Source organism: Pinus tabuliformis, chromosome 1_2 (assembly GCF_031772625.1).
Source record: "Pinus tabuliformis cultivar Carrire ecotype Pingquan chromosome 1_2, CPIR1, whole genome shotgun sequence".
In the NCBI taxonomy this organism is placed as follows: domain Eukaryota; kingdom Viridiplantae; phylum Streptophyta; class Pinopsida; order Pinales; family Pinaceae; genus Pinus; species Pinus tabuliformis.
The window spans coordinates 334,830,161-334,853,046 of record NC_142298.1 but is presented as its reverse complement, the minus strand read 5'-3'; positions in this window follow the sequence as shown (position 1 = coordinate 334,853,046).

Sequence of the window (22,886 nt, the reverse complement as noted above, 5' to 3'; positions counted from 1 at the left end):
CAGCTGCTGCTGCTGCTTCTAACGCTAGCTTTAAAACAGAACTGCTGTGCGGTATTTATATGCTGAAAGATATCTGATTAAAACAATAAAATATTACAAAATATCTTCTAATGTTTATCTCAGAATTTATTGCAGCAAGGCGGTGATGCCTTTATCAAAAAACAAGTCGGCTGTCTGCAGGGGAAATCAACTGAAACTTTAATGCATATTAATGTGCGGAAATATCAAAGGCGACTTGGCTGCACCGAACAGCTTTAACATTTACTGCAAATCAGATTCATGTACAGCTGTTCATTGTTGCAGTTGGAATTAAATTCCAACAGAGTCAACCCATAGAGAGTTGGCGTAACGATCTTTCTCAGACTTTCAAATACATGTGATGTGTAACATTCCATTTTTAATATTATTTGTCAATTAATAATACTTCTTGATATCTCTACAACGTTTTCTTGACAGCCACTCATACATCTGCACTTGATTTAGTAGATACCACGCCAGAGTCAACAAAAACAAGTTAATGAAATTCAAGTAACGAATTGTTTTACAGCTCTGATCCTATTTATCATTAACCCGCCTACAAATTAAGCTATGAGACAGAATTTTTGGAAAGCTTAAAAGATAACATTGTGTATCTATTCAAAAGAATTCCCAGATAGCAGCATAAATAATGGCCCAATACTAGTAGGAAAGAACATCATATACGTTTCAATAAATACAGAGAACCATTTCCTTCTCAATATTAAAACAAAAACATAACTCTATTCCAATCCGGTAGAATCCCCAAATCTAGGTACAGATAAACAAAACTGGAACTAATTCTTTAGTTGGAAAGGAAGCAATCAGTAGGAAATTGTAAGAAATATAGCCGCAAGGCTGCAATTATCCACAAAAGGAAACATTTAAACATGGAAAACCTATAGCAAAGAAATAGTATGCGAGTTCACATATATTCAAGCCACGAAGCAAAGAAAACAGAGTATTAAATATCAGTGAGCGAAAGAGTCACTTAAAATTATCTTCCAGTACAGACACGGAGTAAATGAGCTCTAGGTTTTGCATAAGCAATAGCCATGAATCATACATTAACAAGAGATAGAGACCGTCCTCATAAATTACAGTTCAAGAGGAAAATGTCCCAATAGTACATAATCAAACACAGGACGAGCCAGCTTATTCATGCAACTAGTTTGAGGATAGTAGTCACCACCAAAATTAAAGAACAATACCATACTTTCGAAAGGAGCAGATATTTCGTGCCCAACCCTCATAAAACTAAAAATAACGTCTCAAAGGCTAGAGACTCGTGGTCTCATTAACAAAGAATACATATCAACCAGCTCAACCTAGCTAAAAACTCAGAAGCTCTACACTAGATCAACCCCAGCTCTGCTAACATATACACGCGACATAACAATTCATGAGACGAGGGGCACGCCCTTCATTTCTTGAAAGATATACAAAACTAAGCTCATACCCGTTGAATACCAAGCCGAGTTTGGACAGTCGGACCCAGGCCAGCTACACTTGCATACCCTAACAATAAGGCTAATTAGAAAACATTGGCAACTGAATCAAACACTACAACTCTAAATAAACAATGCCATAGTGTTGGGTTGACTTACCCAGGCTGTCACAATACACCTCCAGTACCCTAGCCATGCCCAAAGCCATAGCAGCACATTGTAGTCAAGAAGGAAGAACATTCAAGGAGCGAAAGGCCTTCCTGAGCAGCAGTGAGAATGAACAGGCAGAAGTTGGGTTCAGAGTTTTACCACAGTGAAACCCTCTGCGCGTGGACGGGAGAAAAAACCCTCCATCGCGAGCAAGAACAACAATAAAGACCTTTCCTGTATTCAACGAAGCATAATACTGCCAGTAGCGGCCTCCACCATCTGATTCAATGCGGCAAGGAGAGCCCTCGATGGGGTACATATCTCGAAGCAGCAAGGGACAATTATCCACTATGGGGAAGCACCCAGAGGAGGTCATCCCCTTGTCCTAGCAAGTGGCCTCCGAAAATTAAAGTCCACCATAAAGAATGTAGAGTTCCACAATAGATCAAGTTTGTGGATATTTATGATAGTACCCCAATGCGTAGAATGAGGGTTTGTATAGTTCAGATATTTAATTAGGTGGTTGACAAAACAATTGATAAATGTAAACCTTGGAAATCATAAACCTGCCTACAAATTAAGCTATGGTTGTAACAACATCCGCCCAACCCCAAATGTATAGTGATGACATATGTATACAGTGCTTATTGTAGTTAATAATATCGTTAATGATAAGTCAATATAATTAGCAATTATGGATATGTTGTGATTTGTAATCATTTTCAATTTTTTTTATATGGAGACATTGCATATGGTATCATAGCGCTCAGGTTGTAAAACTGAGACCTCTGGGTAAGAAATAACAAGTTTTGTCGTATGCATGTAGGAAGTAGGAACAATCAGCATGAGAAGAACAAGGAACCTACCATCCAGACCTGCAATAGGAGCAGGAGCCCCGCCATTTTAGGAGGGCAATCTTGAAGTATGGGTACAGCTGGGTGAGGAACCCTGAGATACCGGTACAGACATTAGAGAGACAGTACAAGGGTTAAAAGATGAAATGGCCCATTTACGGGTAGATAACGAGAGATTGATGTTGGAACAAGAAAATATTATAAAAGGGTTATCTAATAGACAAAATAATTGGCCACTAGTTCCTAGCCCTGAATGTAGGAATATGTCAAGGGAGCCATAATTCCGGACAGAAGATGGGGAAACCGAGGGTGGTGAGGAGAATTGTGAAGAAGAGTCTGATAATGTATCCAACCACCGAACCCAGAAAAACAGAAAATGGAACTCCAGGGGGAGTTTCGAAAAACAAATCCCTCACTTTTCGATGTAGAGCAGGAAGAAGCAGCAGAAGCATGGCTCATAAATATGAACAAATACTTCCAACTATACGAATATGACCATAACTTGAAGGCTTGTTTAGCCATTTTCCAACTACAAGGAAAGGCCACATTATGGTGGGAGGAAGTAAAGACTGTTCGGGGAATGGATGAACAAAGTATAACTTGGGAGAGATTCCAAATATATTTTAAAGAAAAGTACCTAACAGAAAGATTTTATGATGAGAAATCTAAAGAGTTTCATGATCTCCGGGTAGGAAAATTGACCATGGATGAATTTATAACAAAGTTAAGCTCGTTGCTTCGTTATGTGCCCCACATACGTGAAGAAAAAGCAAAGGTGTAGCGATTCATCAACAACTTACCTTTATTTATGAAAGAACAACTAGAATTTGACAACCCAAAGACCATGGATGAAGTGATCCACAAAGCACGGATTTCCTATCAGCAGAAAAGACCAAAAGGGACATGAACAAGAAATGGAATGAAAAAAGATAAATAAGTTCATTCTCGGACATAAAGGAAACAGAGGCTCAAGAAGCAAGGGAATTTTTAAGGGATAGACTAATAGAAACTTCAATAAAAATCCACCTAGATTTAAGCTACCAGGCGAAGCAAAAAACTAATGAGCAACTGGGAAAAATTGAAGTTGCCCCTGTACAATTTTGGGATGTGGAGGGCTGCACTATGTCAAAAATTGCCCACAGTGTAGGGGAACTAACCAGATATCTTAGCTACAAGAAGCCACTACAGTAGGGGAAATAGCAAGGAGTCTGCCCAAAATTAACGCAACCCTCGAAGACCACCAGCTAGAATTTCAGCCGACAATGGTCGAGTTTGAAGGTAAAATTTTTAACCAAATTGTAGCTATTTTGATTGACCTCACGGCAACCTTAAGTTACATTAGTCCCAAGATTGTGGAACAATGTATGCTACAAGCAGTAAAATTTAAAAATCTACAGTTGGTGCAATTAGCCACGGGAGAAAAAAGAAGAGTTTTGGCCAAGGTCAATAATTTCCCTTTAGAGCTATTTGCCCAATCCATGCAAGCAGATTGAATATACTACCCTTAGGATCATATGATATCCTTATTGGTATGGATTGGATGGAAAAGCACTGGTCCCTTATTAACTGCAAAACTAAAACCATTAATTTCCGAGACAATAAGGGGGAAAGACGAGAAATATGGGGCATTCAAAAGCCTCTGCAAATAAGACCTGTAATAGCTTCCCAACTAGAAAAATGCATCAGAAAAGGCTGTCAGATTTTTTCCATTCAAGTAGGTTATGTTGTCCTTAAGGAGAAATCTGATGTGTTAGAAAATATACCAGTAATACAAAACTTTCTTGATGTTTTCCCTGAGGAAATTCCAGGTTTACCCCCAAAAAGGGACATAGATTTTACCATTGAGTTAATTCTGGGAGCTGCCCCAGTCTCTCGAGCCCCTTACCGTATGGGTATCCTTGAACTGACAGAATTAAAAATGCAGTTGCAGGAGTTGCTAGATAAGAAGTATATACGACCCAGTGTGTCCCCTTGGGGAGCTCCAGTATTGTTTGTTAAGAAAAAAGATGGAAGAATGAGAATGTGCATGGAATACCATCAGTTAAACAAGCTGACCATTAAGAACAAATATGCCTTGCCCTGTATAGATGAATTATTTGACCAGGTTAAGGGGGCAGCCGTTTTATTCAAGATTGACCTCCGATCAGGTTATCACTAGATCCAAATAAAGGAGGAAGATATAACAAAACAACATTTAGAACTCGATATGGGCACTATGAGTTTTTGGTGCTGCCTTTTGGACTGACCAATGCCCCAGCCATCTTCATGTGCCTCATGAACATCAGATTCCATCAATACTTAGACAAGTTCGTGTTGATCTTTATTGATGATATCTTGATCTACTCACGAAGCATGGAAGAACATAAGGAACATCTCCGCATTGTCCTCCAATTTCTAAGAGAACACCAGCTGTATGTTAAGTACAACAAGTGTGACTTTTTCAAGGAACAAATCCAGTACTTGGGACATATTATCATCAAGGAATGAATCACGGTAGAGCCTGAAAAAATAAAAATCATTATGGAGTGGTTGGTACCGAATGATGTGGCTGACATAAAATCATTTATGGGCCTAGCTAGATATTCTAGGTGGTTTATGCAAGGTTTTTCTAGGGTAGAATACCCTATTACCTCTTTGCAAAAGAAAGGAAGAGCCTTTAGGTGGACCACTAATTGTCAAAGAAGCTTTGACCAGCTTAAGCACCTGCTCACCACTGCTCCAATTTTGAGTATTGTTGATCCTAGTAAGGAATATGTAGTGTGCACAGATGCTAGCAAGGAGGGGGTAGGTGGCATAGTAATGGAAGAGGGTAGGGTCATAGCTTACTAATCAAGAAAGCTCAAGGAATACGAGCAAAATTATTTTTCATATGACTATAGTTGACAACGGTAATTCATGCTTTGAAACTATGGCAACACTACTTGTTGCGCAAAAAAAATCTTCTTTTAACAGATAATCAAAGCCTAACAAGCTATTTCAAACACCCCACATTAAATGCTAGACAAGCTCATTATGGTGACTTCCTAAGTGAATTTGATTTTGAAATCAGGCACTTGAAGGGAAAAGAAAACCGAGTAGCGGATGCTCTAAGCTGGAAGGTAAATTTCTTATACGATATTTCTTTTAATGAGTCCTGCACTACCTTCTATGATCGGATTCAAGAAACAGACATGCAAGATGTGGTATATAACCATTTGTGGTAGCAAGAAAAAGTGGAAAATAGGCACGAACATCAAATGGGGTACAAAGTGACTCCAAATGAGTTGTTGGTTTATAGGAAGAGACTTATGTGCCTAACCAAAAATTTCTTAAAGAATTAATCTTGAATGAATATCATAAAAGTCCTTACGTAGGACACCAAGGATATCAGAAATTGATTTCTGTCCTTAGGAAGGAATTCTTTTGGCCTGGTATGAAGAAAGAAGTAGCAGAATACCTAGGACACTGTTTGGAATGCCAGCTCATAAAAGAAGAGCACCAGCGCCTAGCAGGATTGCTTCGCCCACTACCCATTCCAGAATGGAAGGAGGAGACAATATCTATTGATTTCATTACTGAACTACCTAAAACAAAAAAGATAAATGACTCTATCATGGTGGTGGTAGATAAGCTGAGAAAATCTGCTCATTTCATACATGTACAATCAACTTATAAAGCAGTACAAATTGCTAACATTTTTATGCAAAATGTTTTTAAGTTGCATGGCTTACCTAAGATGATCATCTCTGATTGAGATGTAAAATTTACGTCAGCCTTTTGGAAGGCCCTATTTGAGGGATTGGGGACCCAATTACGTTTCAGTACTGCATATCATCCTCAAACGGATGGGCAGATGGAAAGAGTAAATCAAGTTGTCGAAGATATGTTGCAAGCCTATGTAATGAAACAACCATCTAAATGGGAAGACTACTTGCATCTAGTAGAATTTTCCTACAACAGTGGATACCATACATCCTTACGGATGAGCCCATTTGAAGTATTATATAGGCGTAAGTGCTGGACACCTCTGAGTTGGAGCGGGCCAGATGACAAACTAATGTTGGGACCAGATATGTTGGAAGAGATGGAAAATATGGTGAAAAGTGTGTGAGTTAGTTTAAAGGCTGCTCAAGACTGGCAAGAGAATTTTGCTGATCGGAAAAGGATCTTCTAAGAGTTTCAAGTAGGGGAGCACGTGTACATTCGGGTTAAGGCCAAGAAAATCACCTTGCAATGGACCGGATGTGCTAAGCTAGCACACCGATTCTATGGGCCTTTCCAGATTTTAGCTCGAATCAGGCTAGTGGCATACCAGCTCGCTCTACCCAGCCACATTCATGTGCATGATGTTTTTCATGTTTCTTTACTTAAGAGATATATTTATGATGCTAAACATATAATAAACTAGCAGGACATCCAGGTGAGTCAGAAAGACGAATCTCTCAAAACAATCTATTGTAGACGTACATAAAAATGTATAGATATACAGATGCAGAAGTAAAAGTTAGTTGTTGAATGAATTTTTTTTAATGACCGAATTCTTTTATTTTGTCAAGCAGGTCGGTGGAGACAATGGGTATACTCGATCGAAGAGAAGTGATACTGCAGAGACGAGTTATCACCCAAGTTAAAATCTAGTGGCAACATTATGGACCTGAAGAAGCCACCTGGGAAGAAGAACAAACTATGAGGGAGTTATATCCATGGTTGTTTCCCATAGAGGAACATCGGGACGATGTTCAATCCTTGGGGGGGGGATGTGATATCCCCTGTGATTGTGAATATTTACTTTTACTACCAGTAAAACAAACTAGAACTAATTTGAGTTTTTATAATTAGAAAAAAAAATCAAATTGATTAAAAGAAATTTAGTACTGGAATATGTTAAGGAAAGAAACTGTTTTAATTCATGAGATATATTTGTCATAAGGGTGATGGAAATGAGTTCTCAGGAAACAGTTGGTGGGGCAGTTACCCAACCCTAACTGCTCCTATGAAAAATCCATCCCTAAGAGATCAAGAGCATGGGAGACATGGGAATCTGCGATCAAGGGAATGGAGTAAGAAAGGAGAATCTCTGTGATGTAGAGACAGACAGACAAGCAGTGGATAAGTCTGGTTAAGATCGAATATCTGCTGCTATTCAAGACGGGGTTTTCTTGAATAATTTACCAAGTTCGGGTACCTTGAGGGGAGACTGAAGGCGCTGGAGTGCAAGTCTCAAGGTTGGGAGGTTAAACGAGTTATAAGATTATCAGGAGTTCAGCAAGTAAGATAAGTTTACATCTAGAATATCTTGCTTAATTATTATTAGCAATAATTTTCATAGAATAGAATGCTAAATTACAAGCTAGACAAGTTTACATCTGGAATATCTTGCTTAAATATTATTAGAAGTAATTTTCTTAAAATAGAATGCTAAATTACAAGACAAACAAGTTTACATCTAGAATATCTCGCTTAATTATTATTAGCAGTAATTTTCTTAGAATGGAATGCTGAGTTACAAGTGAAACAAGTTTACATCTGGAATATCTTTCTTGAATACTATCAACAATAACTAATAAAATAGAATTCTAAATTACAAACCAAATATGTTACATCTGAAACATCTTGCTTAATTACTAATAGCAGTAACCCTTAAACAAAATGCTAATCCCAAATATAGTCGCATATACGAATAGTAATTAAAGAAAATTGATTCACTAAACATGTATAAATTGAAACCCCTTTAAGTTCAGGAGTTGGCAACATGAGACAGAATTTTCGAAAAGCTTAAGAGATAACATTGTGTATCTATTCAGAAGAATTTCCAGATAGCAGCATAAATAATGGCCCAATACCAGTAGGAAAGAACAACATCTATGTTTCAATAAATACAGAGAACCATTTCCTTCTCAATATTAAAACAAAAACATAACTCTATTCCAATCCGGTGGAATCCCCAAATCTGGGTACCGATAAACGAAACTGGAACTAATTCTTTAGTTGGAAAGGAAGCAATCAGTAGGAAATTGTAAGAAATATAACCGCAAGGCTGCAGTTATCCATGAAAGGAAAGATTTAAACATGGAAAACCTATCGAAAAGAAACAGTCTGCGAGATCAAATACATTCAAGCCAGGAAGCAAAGAAAACAGAGTATTAAATATCAGTGAGTGAAGGAGTCACTTAAAGTTATATTCCAGTATAGACACCAAGCAAATGAGCCGTAGGTTTTTCATAAGAAATAACCATGAACCATACATTAACGAGAGATAAAGACTGCCATCAGAAATTACAGTTCAAGAGGAAAATGTCCCAGTTTTACATAATCAAACTCAAGCCGAGCCGGCTTATTCATGCAACCAATTTGAGGACAGCAGTCACCACAAAAATTAAAGAAAAGTACCATACATTCGGAAGGAACAAAGATTTCCGGCCCAACCCTCATAAAACTAAAAATAATGCCTCAAAGGCTAGAGACTCATGGTCTCATTAACAGAGAATACATGTCAACTAGCTGAATCTAGCTAAAAACTTAGAAGCTCTAAACTAGAGCAACCCTAGCTCTTGCTAACATATACATGCAACATAACAATTCATGAGACCAGGGGCACGCCCTTCATTTCTTGAAAGATATACAGAACGAAGTTCATACCCATTGAAGACCAAGCTGAGTTTCGACAGCCGGAGTGAGGCCTCTCAAGTTGCACATGCATACCCTGATATTGAGGCTAGTTAGAAAACATTGGCGACTGAATCAAACACTGCAACTCTAAATAAACAATGCCTTAGTGTTTTGTTGACTTACCCGAGCTATCATAAAACACCTTCGGTACCCCTGTAGCCACGCCCAAAGCCAAAGTAGTACACTGTAGTCAAGAAGGAAGAACAATCAAGGAGCAAAAGGCCTTCTCGAGCAGCGGCGAGGATGAAAAGACAGAAGTTGGGTTCAGAGTTTTACCACAGTGAAACCCTCTGTGCGTGGACAAGAGCAGAAACCCTCCATCGCGAGCAAGAACAACAATAAAGACCTTTCATGTATTCAACTAAGCATAATACTGCTAGCAACGGCCTCCACCATCCGAGTCAACGCAAAAAGGAGAGCCCTCAATGGGGAATAAACCTCGAAGCAGCAAGGGACATTTGTCCTCCATTGAGAAGCATCCCAAGGAGGTCACCCCCTTGTCCTGGCAAGTGGCCTCCAAAAATTAAAGTCCACGATAAAGAATGTATAGTTCCACAATAAATCAAGTCTGTGGATATTTATCACTGTACCCAATGCGTAGAATGAGGGTTTGTATAATTGGGATAGTCAATTAGGAAATTGACAAAACCATTGATAAATGTCAACGTCGTCATGTGTAAACTACATGTACACTCCGAGTTTCTTTCTCCTCTTGGAAAATAATAACTAGGTATTTCGAACGATCAAACAGATATAAGCAATAACATAATGGGCCAATAAGATTATTTTTCTTTTTAAACTCAAATATAATTTTCATTAACATTAAACTCTATATTTTCAAATTTAAAAATAGTTTTGATGGCATTGTAATACGATTAATTTAAATAAAAAATTGTAATACAATTAATTTAAATACTTTGTCAAATTTTTTTTTACCATAAATTATTAATTTAAATTCACTCTATAATTATGATACATTATCAAATCACTCCTTACCATAAATTATTAGTTCAAATCCACTCATAACTGTCCCTTAAAGAAAATAGATTCCTCTAATATAATATAAAAAATAAAAATAAAAAAACTGTAATACAATTAATTTAAATACTTAGCCAAAATTTTCTTTACCATATATTATTAATTTAAATTCACTTTATGATTATGATACATTATCAAAGCACTCTTTACCATAAATTATTAACTGAAATCCACTTTATTATGGTCCCTTGAGAAAATAAAAACTCCAATTCACTATTTAACAAACATCGAAATATAACAAAACAAACATCCAAATATAACAATGGCTACAATTTTTTTTGTACATATTCAACGTCATCATTTGTAGTTAAACTACATACATATTAACACATGGAAATATTTTTTATTAATATCTAGAATATAATACAGTTGTAATTTAATTGTCAAGTAAATTTTAAGTTTTAAATCATTTTGATAACGTTGTTTAAAAATAAAATTTTAGATTAATGATAAATAAATATATATTATTAATACAATTATGTTAAAAATATTAATGTGGTTGATATAGCTGAAGATTTTATAAATATAATTAATCTTGAGTATACAAATTTAAAATATTTAGCTATACTTTTATAAAAATATATACATTTTTTTAAATTTTATATATTTCTATAAAATTTTGGTTGTTAAGTAATTTTTTTTCATAAAATTTAGGTGAACAACTTTTATAAAATAATGGAAATATGTAACTTTTTTTGGCCAAAAACATGGAATTTGAGATTAGGAGAAATTTATCCCTTAAAATGTTCTTATCAAATAACATATATAACTATGGGAAATGGATTAGACATATAAAAGTACCAAAGAAGAAATTGTGTTTCTAGGTCGAATGAAGAATTCAGGTACAATGAATGACTTAAGAAAATGTTTTAAAGTTTTAGATCATGTTGGAGTTGACCAAATCTAATTTAAAACTACAATATGAAAACATAGTGCAAAACCGCTTTAAACCAAACTAGGCATTATGATAGAATGACCTATTTGAAACTCATGGGATTAGAACAATCAATTACAGATGTTTTCTAAGACACTCATTGCATGAAGGTTTCTAGTTCAAAACCTCAAGGGTAAAAAAAACCTAGAAATGTTAAGGGTTGGTGTGGTCTAAGTCGAGTGCAATCCCTTTGTGATTTCGATGTCTTAGATTCCCCTAACTCATGGTTTCTTAGCAAAATGTTAGTCTCACAAGTCATGAACAAGCTAGCAAATGAATAGAAAAAAGAATGATCTACTTGAAGGTAGGGATTAGCCTAGATATATTTTTAAAGATCACCGAGCATCATGGAGTTGACGTAATTAAATTTTGACCTCCAAATGTTCAAAATCATAACATTAAAAAGATCTCACCAAGATGCAAATATTTACATTATGCTTTACAAAGTACATAAAAAAGTCATCAAAGTGTATCATGCAACTAGTCCTCAAAAAACCCTTTGTGTTTTCTGTGCACTACTTCTTATGGCACACCATTTATGCTTCATATGCAAGAGATATAACAATTGGAACCTTAGAAATGAGGGTTTCACACATTTTTAGTGCTTCTTTTACATTTTAAGGATTGAACTAGATAATGCTCTCTTCTTGGTTTGACAATTGAGAAGTTGTTTTAAGGGGTTGTTGATAAGATTCAATGTTACCTATGGAAAAGCTCACTGGCCCCATGTAGAGCATGTGAGCAACAATAAATTTACAAACATGGCCATGTTTATGTGCTTGGAAATCCAATTTTGGCTTATTCAAACTTGGAACTAAGCCATGTTCTTTCAAATCTAGGCATGAGGATCACCTATCTCAATTTTTAAGATTTGGAATGCATCACAATGGGAGCATCGACAACAAAATTAGCTAAGCATACCAAACAATTACTAATAACCTTAAATGAGCAAATGAATCACATAGCATCAATCGACACTTCTCAAGATTTGTCGTTGATATTCAAAACTTATTGAGAGGTCACTTATTCCAAGATTGCTCTAGCTCAACTGAGCTTAGCTATGTAGCTTTCCCTATAATCAATCCCACTTAGGTCTCTACCCCAATATGCAAAAACCTTAGCAAGTATTATGCCCTATGAACTATTGAGTTAGTTCACTTCACTCTTTATTTGAACATTGAAAGAATTTCATAATTTAATTTTATGAAATATCATTTTTGAGATTATCTAAAAAGAGTAAGTCATTAATCTATGACCTATATTCATAAATATTAATTACAATTAACTAATTTATTATCATTTGAATAATTCATTTAACACTCATTATATCGAGTGATTCTCAAATTAACAATAAAATAAAATTAAAACTAGTAAAATCCATACTTTAAAATTTACGCCTAGTAACTAAGACATGCCTAAGACTTCCCTTTATACAAACCACAACTGTGGCAACATCAATTAAAGTTTATAATGTTGCAACATCAAATAAAGTTTATAATTTTCTTCCTCGTGTTTAAAATTATTCAATGCATCAAGTCACATGATTCTGGATATTCAAAGTATGGTTCCCAATATAATAGGGGTTCCACCAACTTGTTAGTAGGGTTATTGAGAGGGGTACCATGTTCCATCTCTCGAATCTACTCGTGGGAATTGTTACTCTTCGCAAAGTTTTGGAGGAAAATGTATGAATGACTCTAGTTGTTCATATCAAAAGAGTCAAATTGTTGGTGGTCATTTCATGGAGAGGTTTATGAGGAGGGGAAGGCCCCGTGAAAGGGAAAGGCCCAAATCCATTCGACGATCGATTTTTTTTTTTAATTGAGCCATCACGTTCATGGGATGTGGAAATAAGAAAAATATCTTACCAAAAGAATAATGGCATGGAGGAACTAATCTATGATGGTTAAGTCCTAGGGAAATGGTTCTAGGCATAAATCGATTAGGAGAGACACCAGCAGTAGGAAAGGGTCCCTGAGGAGTAGTATCAGGAGGCAAGATTGAGTTAGGAACAATAGGTTGTTGATCTGGATTTAAACCTAACCGTAGAAGATGAAACGCCAATGTGTGGGCCCCGTTTGAGTAAATTGGTACATCAACTTCCCGGGGTCGTAAGTTTGGCATACGATCTCCATTTGACGCACACAATATCTCGTTAGAAAGATCTACCGGAGAACTACAACTTGGGGAACATAGACATCGGTGCATGGACCCATGTTTCTCCCACTTTTACAAAAAATTGTCATTAAGGTCCTTAAAACCGCTCCAGAAGTTTAGGACTCGAAAAACTGCTAAAAATAGTAAACTATGCTACAATTAAGAAAACTGAAAAGTTGAAGAAAACAATGGTGGGGGCCAAGTGGACTTGGCAGGTGGCAACCAATATCCACCTGGATCATTCCTCCACCCTTAGGAAGCAATGGTCCCCATTGCATTGAGTTCCTTCATGAGATGAGGAAACTTCTGTTGAACCTGGTCCCTGGTGAGCCACTTGCCATGGTGAAGGAGTTGGCCTACTTTGAAAACTCGATACAGTTGGATATTCTATTGGTGAGTGTGTTTGATCTATGTGTCTTTTGGCTTAGTGGGGCTTGACCTAGGTTCAGAAGTGATTTAGCCGAGAAAATCTCGGTACTATTGGCCTTTTCGGCAACAGTTCGTGGAGCACGAACTGAGGTCTCACCCGAAGTAGTATGGGAGGGTGCTAGAACTAGGTTTCTGCACCTTGGGGATGTTTGATATGAGGTGATTGGTACTCTGTCCAACTTCGCACTTATTGCACTACACGCACCTGCGGCCGCCGCGTGCCGTGTGATACTGTCTTCGCACAGTTCTAGCCGCAGTGCGACACATGTTATCTACCCAAGTCTTCTTTTATTAGTCTCCATTAGCTGATTACTTAGATTAAATTCACATATAAGCATCCATACGAGTATTCATCAAGTGCGCGTAGTAAATAAATAGAGTAAAATTAATGTATAACATCAAAATAAGGATTCAAGAACAGATGCACAAAATAAACTTCCCTTTATTAACTTTCAATCCTAAGTACAGACTCGACTCCGCCCTGCGCACTCAGCTACAAGGGTCTGCGCACTCAATTTCAGACTTTAGCAGGCCTCTACGCACTCAGCTGCAGAGCCTCTACCTACTACTATGACCCAGTACACTTCAGATTCCACTCTAACCTCGAACCATGCCTTCGTTATTCTATATCTACTCTACTAAGCTATCTTTACACTTAGAGCCTTGCTCTATTTATACAATCCCATGGTCCGCGGACCATGGGTAGGCCGACACAACTTTACATTAAATTACAATATTTTAGGGCGGACATCCCTATGAATCATCCTAAACTTCGCACTTCGCGCCCTCAATTCGCGAAGTCTTACACGATATTTGACCAAAACTTAGGCTTTGAGCCCCAAAACCTGTTGCGGGGGATCCCATGCCCAACAAGCTTGCAACACAATCATCGTGACTCACCCCGAGTCACTTTGATGGTGCGGCCATCTTAGCTTGGAGCCCCTTCAACTATGCCTGTGCTGCGCAAAGGTCCACAGTGCACTGTTCTGCCGTTTGCTGGATCTGCTCTACTATTTTTGCCAAATGCTTGCTGTCAGGGGCAGATCCCTAACCTATGGCATGCATCACCTTTCCTTCAATATCGGCAGCGATGAGGAAGGCCTCATCAATCCAGGGCTGGACGGGCGCTTTAGGTACTACCTCTTTCTGTCGCGCGACATCCACCAGTTCCTTCACTGCCTTTGCCTGTTGTAGCTTTGCCAACCATTGAGTTAGGAAAACTATCTATGTCGTTCTGCGCACACTATCATACTGCACTTGAAGTTCTCACACCTCTATTTCCAGGCTCTGTATGGTGAGCTCCTCTTGTAAGGAAGTGAGGACCATGAAGGATTCTTCCAACATACTCATATAGGTCTGCACTGCTTGTAGTATTTCCTCTAGCCCTTTTTGGATAGCGTTGGCACATTGTTCCCGAACTTCCGGGGGCATGGATGACTGCGTCTTCAATCACAGTTCAACAATCTGAAGGTTGAGGTCCAGTTGTATCCTCGTTGCTTCCTCCTTTGCCTCGTGGAATCCACTGGCCAATCAATGAATTTACTTTCCCACTGGTAGATCCGCCAGGACATCCAATTCCGGGGCAGTTCTTTAACCATCGTCCATCGCCTGCACTAGTCCTTGTGTCTACACAATGAGTTCATCACGCTACTGGCTGAGCTGTTCCATATTGATCTCTTGTTCGCTCAAACCTGTAGCGCACGACCTTCTCTAGTGCTGAGCTCGGCTATGACCCGATGTTGTAACACGTATAGCGTTTCTCGCGAAAGGGAAGCCAAGTTTACGCTCAACCCCTTAATCCTGCCCACCGCAGCTCGGTCAACTTCATTTTCTACCACTAACCCACCCTCGGGGAACACGAAAGTGTTGGTCATGTGGGCACGCATCATTTGTTCTGTCTCTAATGTACCTACTGCAACATATGAGGCCATCATTCCTGTTTGTAGGGGTTGCACCTATAGTTCCTATAACTACGTTTGTAGCTCCTCTAACACAGTGTTCTGCTCCATCATCACTTCTTGGAGCGCGTCCTAAGTGACATCGCGAACCGTACGCCAATGTCAAACAGATCACCTTCTATACACGTGATTGGGTCAATGGACGTCTTAGATGCCTTCATCTTTTTTCTGGGGACCAGCTTCTAAGGGACGCGGGCTGTTTCAATTGTTGTGAGGTAGTTTTTGGATACGCACGCTCTCCATTCAGGTCGATGTCCTCAGCTTCCTACCCTATGGATATTTCCTATCCCCCCTCTACCTCTTTTATTGGCACTGTTGTGGTTTCTGTCGTCTGCGCCACTGCTACTGCATCAACCGTCTCCTGCGATGCGCAGCTTGGTGTCCTTCTTCCTTTGCTAGGCTACGACCTTCTCCATTCCTGCCAAGTCCGGGGCACGCCACTCTGGAGGCCATGTTTCCAATGCTGTGAAGATGGCGTCATCTGTAGCAATAAATGGAAGCTTTGTCCATTCCTTCACTGGATCCTTCCGCACCCGGACATGAATGTTGTGCAAAGCTCCGCAGAGTTGCATGCATTGTGGCAGACAATTACGACCTTCTATTCATTCATATCCGGATGCTCACCTCCATCAACACCCAACACACTTTGACCACGTGAATCCACTTTGCATCCTTCATGGCCCAGAGTGAAGTGTACTTTGTGGCCTCAGGAGGGTCCTAGTCAATAGGTGGGAACTGGTTATTTGCCTGTATTTCGCCTGCTACTAGCACAATGCATAAGAGTAACCATGCATAGTGGAAGGTCTTACCATACTCTTGGGACTCCTTACAGTTTATCAAAAATTCCTCACAGAGTAACTCAACCCAGTTCAACTGGACACCCTCCACGCACTGCTCAGCTAGCACAACCACAAGCATTGGTCCACATTAACTTGCTAGCCAGGAGCTGGGTGGCTATGCACACACCTTTGTCCTTGATACGCGCAATTGCATAGTCGTGCTTCCTCTTCTCCAGCTTGTACCTGGTTTTCATGGCTTTTGCGAGAGCCAAATTGCTGCATTTACTAGCTATTTCTGAGGGGTCCCTTCCCTTACAACGAAGCTGAGAAATCTTGTGAATAAGTTCCACCGTGATGGCAATCAACTCCTCTAGCCATAGATACCCATCATGCACCTGCCACAACAGCTGCCTGATGATGAAAATGGTGATGGGCGAGCGGCAAAAGTGAGGTATCCATCGTAGATGAAGTAACCAGGCCTTCTCCACACTGCGCAGCCATTTTCGCGGTTCCAACGTAATCACTAGCCCCTCCAACTTCTATTTCATCAAGATTTCCATCGTCAGGTGTGGTAACTTCTCGCTGTCTACGAGGTCCCAACATTCATCTTCAGGGTAGGCACTCGACTGAGGGGCGGACCTTCAAAAGTAATGTAGTCCGGGAGGAGTAGGGTTTGGAGAACACTCTTCATGGCCTCCAGGCCTTTCGCCATGCTAACTTTCCCTTTCCATGGAGGGACGTACATGGGTAACTCTGTTGCAGAAGGGATTGGTGGGACATCCTCCTCCACATCATCTTGCACCTCTATTTGATCAATTAGAGCCTGTAAGTCTTCCTCCTCTGCATCTTATTCAACGGTGATGGATTTACCTTTCTCTTCCATTAACAATTTTCCAAACCGTGGGTTTCTTGGGGATAAGCGGACTAGTCCCACAGTCTTCTTATCTTTCTTCGGTTGTGGCGTCCATTGTGATTTTGGAACTTTTGGTGAAAATGCCACATCTCCGAGTCCCTCATGGACCATATAGGACGTCGTGGCCTCACCAGTGGTATCTTCGGTGAATCGCACTCCTGGTCTGGTAGCATTCATCATGTTTACACGAGATATGATCCGTCACATACTAAAAAGTGGTAAGAGTGCTCGGTGCTCAATGCTCTATAATTGCTCAAGTATCAAACAACCAAGTGTTGTCTCATGGCTAGCCCTAGGGTTTTTATAGAATCTTTTGAATTTGAATTGGACCATCCCCCCACTTCTGAGTCATTAATGCCTTCTTGGTAGCAGATCGTCCCAAATCTAGCTCTTAATTCGTATCTTAATTTCCCACCACCCGCTCCTCTTTGTCTTAAATTGGATATCTTGTCATGAACAGTAACACCAATGGTCACTTTCCAACCTACCCGTGCTGCAACGCAGCCCCCTCTGTATGGGCGCGACCGTTGTGACATGTCAATCCTTCGTGTAACCTCCTTATCGCACAGCTCCCTCACAGACTCTTTTATAGTCCCATGCTTTCTTTCAACTGCTTGGAATGTTGAGACTGTGCTCCCGATGGATAGTCAGGTGGTCCCACCACCTGTGCGAGGCTTCAATTCACCTTCCAACCTAGTCCGTGGGCATTCCTCAATTATCCTTTCGACAATCAGCACTGCACGTTCTTCCTTAGGTGGTGCACTCCCTTGGTTACTTTGTTTGGTAAGGAGCGATCACATCCATGGTAGCAGAGTCACAAATTCTCAGTGACAGTCTTCTAATGCAGTAGTATGGTTGTCCGTATCTGGTCTTGTCATTCTTAGATTGTTGACAAGACATGCTTGCGCGATTTCATTTTCCAGTTTTTTAATCTCGGCGTCCATTAACATGCTTTTCTTCCTTAGTCATACCCGATCTTCTTCGAGTTCGCAAAAGTTTAAGGTTCCCTCGCCGAATGACTTCCTAAATCTGCATATGTTTGCCCTTGCATAGCTACATAATTCCTTCATCCTGGTCCTCACGTACTATCCCAACTGTGGGAGCTATTGCGTGAGGATTCCTTTCCTCTAAAATTATTGTCTCGACTCTATTCCTCAGCTTCAGAATCATCTCCACGCTTAGGTTTTTGCACATGGCCCTATAGGCCCATCGAATCACTGGCACGCGCAGGTCCCAATTAGTTCTTCTCACCTGGTGAACCCTGTTCAGGACTCCACATACCTTATTGAATGCTTCCATGTGGAATTTTTGTGGTGCGCATTGCCTTTCCTACTGCTACGTCTGGTTCCCCTCTTCGATCCTGAGTTTTGTGTGTGCTTGTGGGGGCTGCACAGCACATGCCTGTACCCATCGAGATAGGTGGGCGTGCAAGTTGCTTTGTCCTTGCTGACTAACTCTTGTCTGAGGCTGGGGGCTTCCAAACCGTAGGCGCATCATCCTTCTTCATTCGCGCCAGTCCTCAAAGGTTCCTTGATGTGTAGCCCACCATTTGGCGAGTGTTGCACGCAGTGCCCACTTTAGCGCATCGAACCACTACTGCACCGGTACTGCGCTTTCAAATTTTCTCAGGAATTCATCCACCACTATTAATCCATCATATGTCGACAGTGATCTTGCCTCTATTGTCATGCAACGCAATGATCTAATCATCATGTTGCAATTCAACATCATTACTTCGTGTAAGCAATTCTGCCATCACTCTACTTCCTCATCTAAATCCGAAGTGCAGGAGCTTTCGCGCTCCCACGAGATCCTTCCATCTGCAATTGGATTCACCCAATCTCGGCCTCACGCGTTTATCTTGTAAACACACTCGAGATCATCGTCACTATCATCGTTGTGCATCGGTTCAGTGAAGCACGCTCCTTTGGCTGGGTCCAGTGGGACTACTACGCGTAGTGACTTTTTCTCGAAGATCATTTTGCACTTCTTCAGGTTGATAACTTTGTTCATATCGGTGGCCCAGTCTATTCATAACAGTGCTGGATAGGGATTACTATCATCAACAATATCTATTACTTCAAAATGCGCCTGTGTGATCATGCCTTCGATATCAATTGTTACCCCGTCCAACCTTCCCATGGGCAAAATCATCTATTGGTTCACCATTCGTAGTTGAATAGGGGACCATTACAACACGGGCCTGCCCATACATTCCCATGTTTGCTTCAGTAATACATTCACGTTCGAACCTAGATCTAGGATTACCTGATCCATTTCATACTCACCAATATGTGCAATCAATCTCATTTCCCTTCCAGTGCGTAATGCATGTTTCCCAAATTTCTGGACTACGGGTGGTTCTCCTGACCCCACACACCTAGTGATCAGTTCTTGTAGTCCTTTAACCACCTTGTTGTTGCGCAACAGTTTCGTGCATGTCTCTAGAAAGGTAGCGAGCATTGAAGGATCCATTCCTGGCACTGGTTGATCCTTACTACCTAAAGTGGAGGCCTCTACGAAGCTCTTCTTAGCATCCATGAATGTTTCCTTTACGTGTTCTAAGTCAAACTTGGGTTCCTTTGTAGGAGCCTTGCGAACCCATGTACTTTCCTCTGGCTGCTTCCCCATATCTTCTCCCGTGGCCATACCACTTCTAAGCATCATGTTTACATTTGGGTCCTCTTCGCGCAGCTCAGACCTCATCATTTGTATATTTTGAGTCAGGGGAGGCTGGAATACCCCTTTTTCGCACATCTTTGTGATCAACGTAGGATAGTCTATTGTTTCATGATCAAACTGAGCATAACACGAACAAGATATCCTCATCGGGTTGGTACAACCGCGGGCATAGTGCCCTGTTCCTCTGCAATTGTATCAAATTAACTGTCTGCGGCCCCTTCCTAGTCCCATTCCACCTCGTCCTCGACCTTGCCCCTCAAATCCAACGTGTGCCATCCCTGCATCTAGGTCGAGGGCTCGCATTTCAGTATTCATCCTATAGGCAGGGGTCCAATCCATCATTAGGTTGTAACTGCTGCAAGTGCGCTCATCGTGGCCTATCGACTTGTAGAAATTACAAAACAATTGTTGGGGTGTCTGTGTATACTTCTGCAGCAAATGACAATTATCTGTCATGTGTTTCCCTCCTATATGATAGATCGCACACCATAAAGCGGGTGTCGCACTTGGCCCTACCTGTGCCTCCAATCTCAATGTCATTGGCCCTCCTCCTACCAAGTAGTTCACGAAGACTAGATAGTGATCCTTGTCATGGCCCTGGCCTTTTCATTTTATGCACCATACTTCCTTGTGCATCTCTGGCCACAGTGCCCTATCCTGCTTCAAGCTTTGCATTTCCATACACATATTCTGTAGTTGTGTGTGGTTTTGTTGAAATCCCAACCGAGGGTCTTGTATTGGGGTCTCATATAATCTCATCACCATTTCCAACGCTTCGGCCTAAGTGGAAAGTTTCTATTGTGACAACACCATCCTCAGTGCGGTGCCAGAGATGCTACAAACCATGCTCGATGATGTGCATCCATTAGCGTCATATTGGCTTCACGGATCGTACTCTTCAGCCATTGATCTAGATCCATTGATTGGATCAGGAGCATCGTGATCTCTTTAAACCCGATGATTGATTGTGTTTCTGACTTTGGCCTGCTAAATTCCCTATTTAGCGCATTCTGGATCTATGTTATCCCTTCGTTTGGATGGTCGTTAGAGTGCTTGATGTACCATGTTAATGTGTGATCCTACAACGCGCTCACTAATGTAGCCTTTTTAATATTATCATCCGTGACACCTTGTGCTTCCCATACTGCTCTTACTACGAACCAGAATTGGTACGGATCTTCATTCCCTACTGTATGGACCTACGGTCCGTGCGACGGGCAGGGTGACTCCACCGTGCGAAGGACTTGTGCGAAATGCGAAATGAATGAACCAAGAGGTGAGTTTATACGACGTTGGGCGAGTTGTGAGGGTGGTCCCACGAGTTGGGTGGGCCGACCCTCCACTCGGGCGAAGGCAACATGCTAAACAAGTTATCTTGCGCGTTGGGCGTGGGTCAGCCGGGTGACATAACCTGCCACCAGCCCATATATATTGGAGGGCATTTGGAGGCAAAAAACCATCATTCAATCAACAAGCGTTTGAACAAGGAGTTCTGCGGCACATGGATGAGCCCGCAGAATGGATGGAACTCGGGTGGAAAACTCGTTCAAAAAAGTCGAGTGAAAAACTCAGGTGAGAAACTCGAGCAAAAAACTCATGCAGGAAACTTGTGCAGAAAAATCGGGCGAGGTCGTTGGGCAAAACTCGGGCAAGGTCATTCAGGCAAAACTCAAGCGAGGTCGTCAGGCAAGAAACTCAAGTGAGGTCGTTTGGGTGAACCGGGTGAGGTTGTTCGGGCGAGCCGAGTGAGGTTGTCGGGTGACCCAGGTGAAGCCGTTCAAGCAAGCTGGGTGAAGTCATGTGGCAATCTGGGTGAGGTCGTTCGGGAGAACTGGATGAAGTCGTGTGACGACTCGGGTGAAGTCGTGTGGCGACTCGGATGAAGTTGTTCGGGTGAACAAGTTTGGGTGGACGTGCGGACAGGCGGCCAAGCGAGGGCACGTCGTGCACAACGAAATAGTGGAAACGATGAAGTGTTGAGGTTGTGAACAGAGGTGTGACTCGTGTAGAGGTGTCTGTGTGCGTCAACTCGGTTACGACGAGGAGCGCCCAAATTGGGAAAATAGTACGATCGTGCGACAAGGTGAACGAAGGGTTGGTGAGTCGTGCGGCGATCGTGTAGAGGCGCCAACGAGCTGGGCAACCAAGTTTGCCAAAGTTGGAAATTTGGCTAAGTGTAAATTTGGGGTTTCCCAATATTTAACTTGTATTTATAAAAGCAGATTATATATATTGATTTGGGCAGACTCATATTGCAGGGAGTTGCCCCTCCCTTTATACTGTTGTGCATTTCTATTGTGTAATGTTGTTTATTTGAATGTTATGGGTTTTCACTGTATAAAGGACAAAATTAATATTTGGTAATGAAAAAAAATAAACTAAGTATGGAATGTCAGACGTAGTCTACAATTGTAAGTATTGGTGAAAAGAAAACGATTGGTAGTGTCACACCTTGCTATAGTACAGTTGGAAGAGTACCGTCAATGTAGGGAAGTGACAAGTGGTATCAGAGCTAGTGCTAGGGAGCTGGTGCTGGTGTTGCAGTGTTGAAGCTGATACAGACCTGTACTTCGTGACAGGTGGTATGAGAGGTGATGATCAGGGAGCTGATTTAGGTGAAGTGCAGATGAAGGAAGCTAATTCTACAAAGGCTGAAGACTTGAAAGGGAGTTCAAGTTTTGCAGGTGACAGGTGGAATCAAGAGCTGGTTCAATCTTGCAGGGGGAACTTGGTGAATGGTGAAGAGTCAAGAAGGATGTCTATCTTGCAGGAAATGGGTTTTGCAACCTTTAAGGAATTTGAAGGAAGTCTACTTGAAGAATCAAGTAAGGTTGAACAAATATTTGTAGAATGGGGCAAAGGCTTGTTCAAAGCAAAGGAT